An 11,154-nucleotide genomic window follows, 5' to 3' on the forward strand; every position below is an offset into this window, starting at 1 on the left:
CTCCTTTCTTTCATCAGACATCGACCAAAGACCCATGATGTGACCAGCTCGGTATCAAGCCCCGGGCACGAGCCAGACCCAGAGGTCCCTGCCATCTAGGAGTTTGTGCTCCTTGGGGAGCTGATGTTGAGCCTCTGCAGTGGTTTGTGGGGCTCTGGGAGAACAGGGGGCTTCACAGGAAGCAGTTGCAATTTTTCCCAACCTCTGGCCACAGCTGTGTGGCGGCAGATCCCGGCATGCTGTGGTCACTGTGTCATTACAAGGCCGTCTGTTTGAAATCCCAGTCCTAGAGGCGATTCAAAGCTTTTCCGTCCTTTGTCCCCAGCACCAGGCTTATGGGACTTGGAGTGTCGTATGCGGGTGTGTGTGTGTGTGTGTGTGTGTGTGTGTGTGACCCCACATTGGGGGGTGAGGTGGGGAGGCTGCTTCTTTCCTGGTGTTCTGACGCCAGTATCTTGGAGTATCTAGGGGTCCATGGTCTTCTTCTGGGATACTTCCCCTCTCCATCTTTTTAAAATGAAACTTTTTTAGTTTAAAAAAATTGTGGTAAAATATACATCACATAAAATCTACTGTTTTAACCATTTTTATGTATACAGCTCAGTGGCATGAGGTGCCTCCACATTGTTGGGCAGCCATCACCACTGTCCATCTCCAAAACGTCTTTCTGATCCCAAATGAAATGCCCCTCATTTTATTATTATTATTATTTAGATACTAACCCAACATGTTCAGTAATCACTTTATTTTTTGTTGCACTTTCTCGATGGCTTTTATTTTTTTTTAACTTTTTATTTTGTATTGGGATATAGTCGGTTAATAGTGTGGTGATAGTTTCGGGTGAACAGGGAGGGGACGCAGCCATACACACACATGCATCCATTCTCTCCCAAACACCCCTCCCAGCCAGGCCGCCACCTAACACTTAGCACAGCTCCCCGCGCTCTTGTTGGCTATCCATTTTAAATAGAGCAGTGTGTACATGTCCTCCAAACTATCTACCCCTTCCCCCCAGCCTTCCGCCTCTCCATTTTAAAATGACAGCTGTATTGAGATGTGACTTACATAACATACCGTTCATCCATTTAGAGTGTACACACAGTGGTTTTGAGTCCATTCACAGGGTTGTACCACCAGTATTACAATCCAAGTGAAAACATTTCATCACCCCGAAAGGAAGCTCCTTTCCGTGAAACACCCCCTACTCCATGCTCCGCAGCCAGCCCTCCATCTACCAATCTGTGTTCTCTCTCCATGGATCTGCCTCCTCCCGACGTGCCGTATAAATGGAATCTTACGCTGTGTGGCTTTCTGTGTCTGGCTTTTTTCGCTGAGCATAATGGTTTCAACGTCCGTCCATGTGCCAGAGGTGTCAGTGTTCCAGTTCTCCCCCTCTGTTCTTAGGATATAGCCTCTCTGGTGTACGGGCTGAGGGAATCGGGGCTCAGCAGGCAACAGTTAGGCACCCAAGTTACCCACCCGCGGTTGGGCTCCTCTCTGTGGATCGATGCTGACGGCCGCCGATGCCCTCAGCCGTGGCAGGCATCTGAATGCTGGCCCTCCACTGGGCACGCGTGTGTGTGCACTCTTCATGGGTCCCCAGGGAGCTCCGGCCTCTGCAGTCCCCGCTCTTCCACAACCTCTTCCAACCTCCCCTTTCCAGTTCCCGCCTGCCCCGTGGTTCCTGTTGTGGGGCCCCTGGGTGTGGTGGGGTGCCTTCCTGGATGGGTACCAAAGATGGCACAGTTCAACTCTTTCCTGTGATGCCTGCTGACCCTTAGCCAATGGCAAGCCTGCAGGCTGCCCCAAGCCCCGTCCCACCCCTCATGCCACTTCTCTCTATTTGACCCTACCCTGCCCAGAAGGGCCAGGCTGGAACAAATCTGCCCCTGCAGTGCAAGTTCCCAACCTCGCCTCCCGGCAGGAGCCTCCCTGCTTTCATCATAACATGTGATTTTCTTGGTGCGTCTCCCATGGGCTTGGTTGGGTAAAAAGGAAAATCCCCAACGCCCGTAGGAAACTGCAGCTGCCCATCCCTGTGGAATCCTTCTCCCCAGTCCAACCTCCTGGAAACAGAGGGGTGACACTGTGGGAGGGCCAGTCGCATCCCCTGAGCAAGTCCTGAAGAGGTTACTGAGGTCCCTCTTCAGAACACGGGGCGCTCGGCAATTATTCACCCCAGGTCTGCACCCCGGGTGTCAATTCTGGGGCAAATGAAGACGTCCCTTCCAATGTCCTGTCACACGTATAATCCCGCCCCCATTTGCTGACAGGTGCTGCAGAGGAAGTGTGGAGAATGCACTGGTCCCACCTGGGGTGCCCCAAGGAAGTGACTTTCACAGGCCACATCAAGAGAGCATCCTGAGCCAAGGTTGTGAAGCAGGAGGGAGTGTGGCACGTTGGGGAGATGGAAAGGCCTGTGTGTTTGGGGCAGCGAGACTGAGCGAAAGGTTACAGGGACGAGTCTGGGATGGTGGCAGCAACCGTGGCAGCAGCACCGATATTTATAGCTCGCTTGCCTTTTATAGCACTTCTTGCCTAACAATCACAAGAGGAAATGATTATTATCTCTCTTTTAGGGAAGGAAATGGCAACCCACTCCAGTATTCTTGCCTGGAGAATTCCATGGACAGAGGAGCATGGTGGGCTACAGTCCACAGGGTCGCAAAGAGTCAGACACGACTGAGCGACTCACTTCCACTTGCATCTTGCTTAGAGAAGTGAGGCAACTTTCCTGAGATCACACAGCAGGTATTCAGGGAAGCTGGATTGACTCTGGGCCCAGAGCTGGACACACAGAACACAGGGTGGGCATGGCCTCTGGATCTCTTCTGTGCCCCACAACCCCAGTGGACCCAAGCTGGGTGGCTGTCCCATCCCCTGGGTGTCTGTCCTGTTTCCTGCCCACCCCTTCTCTTCTCTGGCCTTTCCCTGGGAGCCCACATGGGGCGGATATAGCCAGTATGTGGTCGTGTCATGGATGAAAGAAGCCTGATTGGCAAGAGAGATGAGGGCTTTGGTGCTAGCAGGCCTGAGATCCCCACGCTCCTCCTCACTGACCCGGGGTCAGTCCCTCCCCCTCTGATTCTCAGTTTCCTCGCTTGTCAAATGTCTTTCTTAACTTATATCATTCCCATTTTATAGGACTTCCCTGGTGGCTCAAACAGTAAAGTGTCTGCCTACAATGTGGGAGACCTGGGTTCGATCCCTAGGTCGGGAAGATCCTCTGGAGAAGGAAATGGCAACCCACTCCAGTACTCTTGCCTGGAGAATCCCATGGACAGAGGAGCCTTGTGGCTACAATCCAGGGGGTCACAAAGAGTCAGACACAACTGAGCGACTAAACTTTCACTTTCTTTCACACAGAGACAGAGGCAAGGTGGGGTGCCCAGGCCCCCAACACCCAAGCTGAGGCTCTTTCCTCTACCCCTGGCCAGTGTCCTCTCAGGGGTTTGGGCAGAGCCAGTCCCGGCAGACTCAGGGTGGGCAGTCAATACAGAGGCCCAGTTTTCTGAAGACCAGTGGCACTGGGGCTCTCATGATAGTCTTGCTGGGGCACCACAGTTCAAGCCAGCTCCCCTCCCCGCACCCATCTCTGGGCCTGCCTGGGAGCTGTCTTTGACTTCCTTGGGGGTCTTGTCTGATCTGTGCAGACCCTTCCTCACAAACACCGGGTTCCAGCAGTGCACAGCATCCCTAAGGGGCTTGGACCCAGATTCCTGTGTCCCAGACACAGTGTGGTGGGATATGGTACCCAGCATGGCAGCGGGGATGGAGTTTGGCTGAGTCTGTGCTCATAGGCTTCTCCTGTCCACTCCTGGGTTTGGCTCTGACTCCAGACCTCAGGAGCAGGAAGGCAGAGCCCTGATGGTCCTCAGTCCAGGCTCAGACACACGTTCACATCCCTGAACCCCAATCCAAGGCTTAGCCTTGACTCTGGTTCCAGGCTAAGACCCCAAACCTGTCCCTAGACTGAGTCTTGCCCCCAACTCCTTTCCAAGCCGTGAACATAGTCCCAGGCTGAGACCTGCCCCTGGTTCTAGGCTGAGCTCTTTCAAAGGATTAAGCTCAAAACCTTGCCCCCAGCTGATTTGACCCTGGTCAGAAGTTCAAGCAGGATCCAGCTCTAATTTCAGTCCGGACCTCAGTCTTTGACTGAACTGTGATTGTGGCCGCGGACTGACTCTAATTTCCAAACAACAGAACAACACTTGACCTGAAATGTAACCCAAGTGGGAGCTCTTCAAATGGCAGAATTTGTGCTGAGTCTAGAAGGAATGTTAGTGCTTCACTGGGCAGATTTGTGGGGACTGTGTGCCCGGGGTCTCAAAGGGGAGAGGGGAGAAGGAAACAGCATCTCAAAGAGGAGACGGGAGGGGCCGGAGGGGGTGACAGCTGTCCCAGGGGAGGGGCTGGAAGGACTCTGGACTCAGAACCCACAGCTGTGGCTCTAAGCTCGTTTACTGTAAACTTATTTTGGAGAAGTCCACTGGCCTCCCCATGGCTGTTTCTTCATCTTAAAAGGGATCCACCTGCTTTCCTCTCGGGTCCCGTAGTTCCCTGAGAGTGTGGTCTCTGCCTTGCCTTTGGGTCTTCTTACATTCTGACCTTTTGCCTGGACCACACTCTTCTTTCCTTGCCTGCTCCTACATCCCCCAAGTGAAATCCCCCTTCTTCCAGCAAGTCTTCCTGAAGGGCCTTGTGGTGGACATAACGTGTCCAGATCACCCTTCAGTGAAAGACTTGGTGTTCCGGGTCTGGAAGGCTGTCTGCAGGTGGCCTTTGCCTCCAGTCATCATTCACTTCAGGGCTGCCCGCATCCAGAGACTGATCAGGGACTGGTGGCAGGAGGAGAATCAAAGACCTCCTTGCGGCCATCTCCGACCAACTCCAGACAGCACCCTTGCTACCCCTCCCTTTCCCAGCTGTTGCTCTCAGAACACTCCCCACTAAGCACCTGTGTGCTGACCTCCAGAGAACCCAGCCTCCGACACCCCTAGTCCAAGTCCCAAATGATACCGATGGCACTTGGTCATCTCCTCTCGAACACTCATGAGGGTGTCTGGCGCTTCCTCTATCCTGTCTCCTTGCCCTGAATTGTCGTGCGAGAGGGGATGAATGCAGCACTAGCAGCACAGGGCACAGATGGAGATGCTGGGGGGAACTCAAGAGGCAGAGAAATAGCAGCATCCGCAGGGCCTTGAACTCTCATCCTCTTCATCATGGGTTCTCAGCTGGCACGTCCTCTGTGTGGCCAGGGCTCCTGTAGAGAGGCCTGACCCAGCCAGCCAGCTGGACATGCAACCATCACCAAGAGAAAGGACCCACTCCAGACTGCTGGCCAGAGAGGTAAGAGGGAATGTGTAAATTCTCTAAGTAACAAGAAATCTATCAAGGGCTGTCTGGGCATTAGTGATGACTAGGCAGTGTGCTTGCCAAGGCCCAGGGCTGCACTCCCAGGACACGGAAGAACCTTGGAGGTTGTCAGCCCACAGGAACGTGGATACCCAACAAAGCCAGGGTGGGCTGTGGCCCACAGACTGGCCTGGTCCAGCCCAGCCACCTCTCTGCCAAGCTAACTATGGTAGGAAGAAAATGGGCCTCCAGGGCCCTCCAGACTTGTCTCTCATCAAAACTGTGTGCTTCTCGAGGGTGGGAGCTGAGTCTGTGTTCTCCGCTCAACAACTCAGATATGTGTTATGGATGAATAAATTAATGGATCAAGAGAGAAGGGATGGAAAAGCAATTTACATATCTGAAACATCATACAAGGCAGGGGATAATGGGCAAGAAATGCTTTTTCTAGAAGTTATTCCTTAGGAAGGGTCCAAAAAAGTCTATTAATAGACTCGATTAATAAACATCAGCCAAGGTAAATGTTAACAGGAAACACCTCTGCAAATGTTGGAGGTCTCTCAGGCTGGGCTCGGGGTTGGCTGGCACGCAGGCAGAGAGGGCACCCTCCCTCCTGTTTGCTCAGAGCACCGTCTCAGCCCGGGGGGAGCCTCCTCCCTGGGAGCCTTCTCCCTGCCTCCCCGAGTGGGGGTGCAGCCCAGCTGCTTCCTGGAAGCTCGCCCCACTCCAGCCACTGCGGCCCCTTCTGTGTTCTGTAAACAGCCCAAGCCTGTTTGTACCTCGGAGTCTTCCCCCTCGCTGTTCCCACTGGCCCTCTTCCCCTCACTTCCTTCAAGTTTACGTGTGAACGTCGCCTCCTCAGAGAGGCCTTGTCTGACCCCAATCTAAAAGAGCAGGCACTGTCCCCATCACTGCCCATCTTTAAAAAAAAACAAAGCTCTATTAGCTAATTAATTTACTTTTGGCTGTGCTGGGTCTTCGTCGCTGCTCAAGGACTTTCTCTGGTCGCGCAGGTGGGGTTTCCTTTTTGTTGAGATGTGCAGGCATCTCACTAGGATGGCCTATCTCGTGATGCGGGCTCTAGGGCGCGTGGGCTTCAGCAGCTGCGGCTCTCGGGCCCTGTGGTGTGGGCTCGGCAGTTGTGGCACGCGGGCCCAGTTGCCCCTCGGCATGTGGAATCTTCCTGGACCGGGGATCGGACCCTTGTCTCCTGAGCTGGCAGGCAGATTCTTAGCCACTGGACCACCAGGGCAGTGCTCCCTTACCCAGTTGTAATTTATCGAAAGGACTTGTGACAGCCTGAAATTGTGTATAGAATATATATGGCTTTTAAAGCATTATCTGTTTATTTTTGTCCAACTCTCCCCTCCAGAATGAAGACGGCGCTCTTCTGTGCTGGTTACTGCTGTGTCTCCTAGAATAGCACCTGGCCCCTTAACTAGGCACTCAGCACACTGCTGAATGAGTAAGTGGGGCTGAATTGGACAGACTCTGTTCTCGAGGGGCTCCCCTTCCAACAGGCAGCACTGGCAGCTAACCAGGCAGTTGTGCGTCCTGGGCTGAGTGAGGTGATGAAGACATGGGGGGTGCTGGGGGCAGGGCAGCGAGGAAAGGCAAAGAACCCTGCCGGGAGGATGACGGAAGGCTTCTTGGATGAGGTCGCATCTAACCAAGACCTGAGTCCTGAGCAGGAATTCTCCATCTAGGAGGGAGGAGGACAGAGTTCTGGGCAGAGGGAAATAGAGGCTTAAAGTCCTGAAGGCAAGAGAGAGCCTGGAAAGTTGATAGAATGTAAAAAAGTTTTGTGTGTCTGGATCAGAGTCGGGAGGGGGACAGGCACAGACGAGAGTGGGTGGTGGGCAGGGGTCCGCTTAGGAAGGATCCGGGCAGACGTTAAGCCAGGAAGTGACATGACCAGATCGTATTTCTGCATTCTGGTGTTTTCTAAACATTCATAATCACTGGATCTTTGCCATACCCAGCATCTCTTGTCCCCGTGATAAATACTATTCACTTAATACTTTACCTGTGACTGAGTCACTTTAATTAAACACACTCATTCAAAAGGGAAACCCTTTGTAAACTATCCTAATTTGTGTCATACACACAAACTCAGTGTAAAACTAAGCCTAATGAAAATGAAATAATGTTCCATTTTACCACCTGCTACGGGCTGATCCCAAGTCTATCTTCTCTTATTAAAAAGGAGGATTAACCTGTTGGCAAGATTTTAAAGATGAGATAGCACCAAAAATGACTTTCTCCGTAACTAGATCACCAGAAAGATTTGAAGAGGATTCAAAGAAAACAGCTTTCTTACCATGAAAGGCAGTGTTACTTCAAACTGTATCTGGGTTTCTTCTAAGATTATTTCATAACAACAAAATAACCCTATACATGACCAGTGATACAATTTCCACAGAGTCTCACTATAAACCTTTCAGATATCTTTGAACGGAAGTAGGGTATAGAAGAGGAAATGGGGTGAATGGCTAAGAAAACTGAACAAGCCAATCAATCAAATTTTATCCCCTCTCTCCTCTTACACTGTAAAACCTACCCATCCATGGTAAGCATGTCTTTTTCCTTTGCTGAGCATCTGCTGGCTTTAGAGGGACCTGAGTTTTGGTGGCCAAGGAAGAGGTAAAGCTATGATGCTATCCCAGGAATTCCCAGACCCAGCTTAGGAAGGGCAAATGATCTCAATCATTGCTAATGGACTGAGGACATATTTCATTAAAAAAAATCAACTGTGGTCCTCTGGATTCCTTGGCTCCCTTCTCTGGGATCTGGCTGCCAAGAGGAGGCAGGTGGGGGTACCAACTATACCCCTAGCCCCTCCTTGATGATGGTCCCCTCTCCTTGGCAGCATCTCCTTGTTCTACAAAATCCTGCCTGTTAAGGTTATGGGTGCTGAGCACACTTTGTCCACTGTGACTGTGGGCCTTGTCTCTGAAAGTGATAATCCCTCTTGGGACAGACACGAGGTGCTGCCCTTCCCCGACACACGGTGCACGCTGCTCTCTGCTTCCTGGTGGAGAGGGCAGTGCCAGGGCTCTGTGGACTCCTCTAGCTCAGCTGTATTTGAAAGGCTGCCTGTTGACATTCTCCAGGAGCGGGGGGCCAAGCTCCACAGCACCAACCAACCTCGTCCTGAGACCTTTCACCGGCACCTTCCGTCAATCTCAGAGTTTTCTGGGCTCGTCAACATTTGTTGAAGCATCATCCTTGCCTATTTGCAGGTCAGCTTTATGCCCTGCCCCCAGCCTTTTAATGCAGGTAAACTCTGTTTGCATAACATCATCATCTGTTAAGAACAGGCTCTGGAGTCAGGCCACTCGAGTCCAGATACCTTCTGCCTTGCTTACTGGTTAAGTGTGCTCAGTCACTCAGTTGTGTCCAACTCTGCAACCCCACGGAATGTAGCCAGCATATTATAAAGCAGAGACATGACTTTGCCGACAAAAGTCCATCTTGTCAAAGCTATGGTTTTTCCAGTAGTCATGTATGGATGTAAGAGTTGGACCATAAAACTGACAGCTAAAGAATTGATGCTTTTCAACTGTGGTGTTGGAGAAGACTCTAGAGAGTCCCTTGGACTGCAAGGAGATCCAACCAGTTCCTCCTAAAGGAAATCAGTCCTGAATATTCATTGGAAGGACTGATGCTGAAGCTGAAGCTCCAATACTTTGGCCACCTGATGTGAAGAACTGACTCATTGGAAAAGACCCTGATGCTGGGAAAGATTGAAGGTGGGAGGAGAAGCGGATGACAGAGGATGAGATGGTTGGATGGTACCACTGACTCGATGGACATGAGTTTGAGCAAGTGCCAGGAGTTGCTGATGGACAGGGAAGCCTGGCGTGCTTCAGTCCATGGGGTTGCAGAGTCAGATATGACTGAGCAACTGAACTGAACTGAGAGTTGAACTCCCATGCAACAGCCAGCATCAACTTCTAGACATGTGAGTGTGCATCTTGGAAGCCCACCCCAGTCATGCCTCCAGATGGCTCCAGCCCCAGAAGAACCACACAGCTGAGCCTAGCCAAATGCAAGAATCATGAGAGAACTACGGTTTGGGGTGATTTTCCGTGCAGCAATAGATAACCCAACTACTGACTTGTACAAGCAGATGGAGTAAGAGGAAGTGAGATGAAGCTGGAGAAGTCATCAGGAGTAGATTATGTGGAGCCTGGTAAGCCATGGTCAGGAGTTTTGTTATCATTCCTAAGAGCAGTGGGAAACTGTAGAAAGATTTTGGGTAGAAAGGGGACCCTGTTGCATTGACGAGCTTCCCTGGCAGTTCGGCTGGTAAAGAATCCTCTGTCCATGGACAGAGGAGCCTGGCGGGTTACAGTCCATGGGGTCACAAAGAGCTGGACAGGACTGAGCGACTAGGCACAGCATATTGCGTTTATATTTCACCCAGATCATCTGCCTGCTGTGTGGAAAACAGCCTGGAGGGGGAGCCAGAGAGGTGAGCAAGCCCGGAGATGAAGGATGCTATTGAGGCAGGAAGCTGAAAGGTGGGTTGGACTGGGGAGTGGAGTGGGGAGTGGGGTTTAGTGATTGAAAGGGAGCAAAGTGGATGGTCAGTGATACTTAGGAGATTAAATTATGATGGCTCGGGGACTGCTGGTAATCTATGTGGCCCTTACCTAACCAGTTCCTTCTGTTCTCTGTTCCCCCCATACCTCTACAGCATCACACGTGGAGAGAGCAAGGACTCAGGTACCAGATACATTAATCCCAGTTCTCTACTTATCTGCTGTGTTACCTCAGGAAAGTCACCTAACTTCTCTGGACTTCAGTTTTCCTCTGCTATCAAACAGAGGCAATACAAAGAATGATCATAGTAATTAATTCTCCTTGTTTACTGAACAGTGCCTGGCACATAGCAGGCACTCAATCAATATTTGTTGAATGAATGAATTTAGTGGGCTAGAATTGAGGAGGTACAAAGAAGAAATGATCTTATTTTTCTCCTCCTCCTGAAAATTTCTTCTGTCAAAGGTGGTTTCCCTCTCTTGACTCCTGATAATAATCAGGCAGATCCATGACTTCTTGGTCCCTTTGGGGCAAAATAACAGTTTCATTTTGGTAATTAAAACTCACTTCCAGTCATTAGAAAGTCCACTTTGACCCAGTGAAATAAAATATTTTGATTTCTCATCCAGTTCAAAGCTCAAACAAATCTCTCCTTCACTGAGTATCTAGTATGTACCAGACCCTGGGCTGGGGACACGTCGAGCTCCCAGGTACAACACAGGACTTGAATTCCAGATAAATCAGCAAACAATCTGTTGGTATATGCAAGTCCAAAATGATTCTGTGGGACATATTTATAGTAAAAATCATTTGTCGTTTATCTGAAATTCAAATGTAATGGGACCGCCTGTATTTTTATTTGGTAAATCATGACACTGAAATACCCTGGCTCTTGTCCCATGAGAGCACGAACTTTTCATGCTTCTGCCAAGGACAGTTGACTCCAGGAGAGCAGACAGGTCCAGGAAGACCTTTTCCCACCCGCTGCCTTCAGCACATTTGACATTTTCTATGTGGGGGGAACACTGACCATCTGCAGGTGAGAGCTAGCAGCACTCCCTTGTCCAGGTGATTGGCCCACTGCTGAGGCTCCCCTGTTACAGCTGCAGTCCTTTGATCCTTGGAGCCTTGTTTCTTTTCAGATACTTCGGGAAGTACATTTGCCTCTGCAAGGGTTGGAGCCGCATAAGCTAGCACGTTTTTTGACATCCAGTTGGGAGGAGGACTTTCTGAGAACGGAATTCAGTGGTG

General features: G+C 50.8%; 1 long non-coding RNA gene across 1 annotated transcript; it reads left to right on the forward strand.

The window, feature by feature from the left end:
• Window positions 1–776: 776 nt before the first annotated feature.
• LOC147377422 (uncharacterized) lies at window positions 777–8,616 on the forward strand. The gene is made up of 4 exons (XR_015150469.1): window positions 777–2,371; window positions 2,580–2,751; window positions 6,728–6,820; window positions 8,469–8,616. It is a non-coding gene; the product is annotated as an uncharacterized LOC147377422 (long non-coding RNA).
• Window positions 8,617–11,154: the final 2,538 nt, after the last annotated feature.

This window comes from Bos grunniens, chromosome 2 (assembly GCF_055505025.1).
Source record: "Bos grunniens cultivar Pamir isolate PY7600 chromosome 2, Bosgru_T2T1.0, whole genome shotgun sequence".
NCBI lineage: Eukaryota > Metazoa > Chordata > Mammalia > Artiodactyla > Bovidae > Bos > Bos grunniens.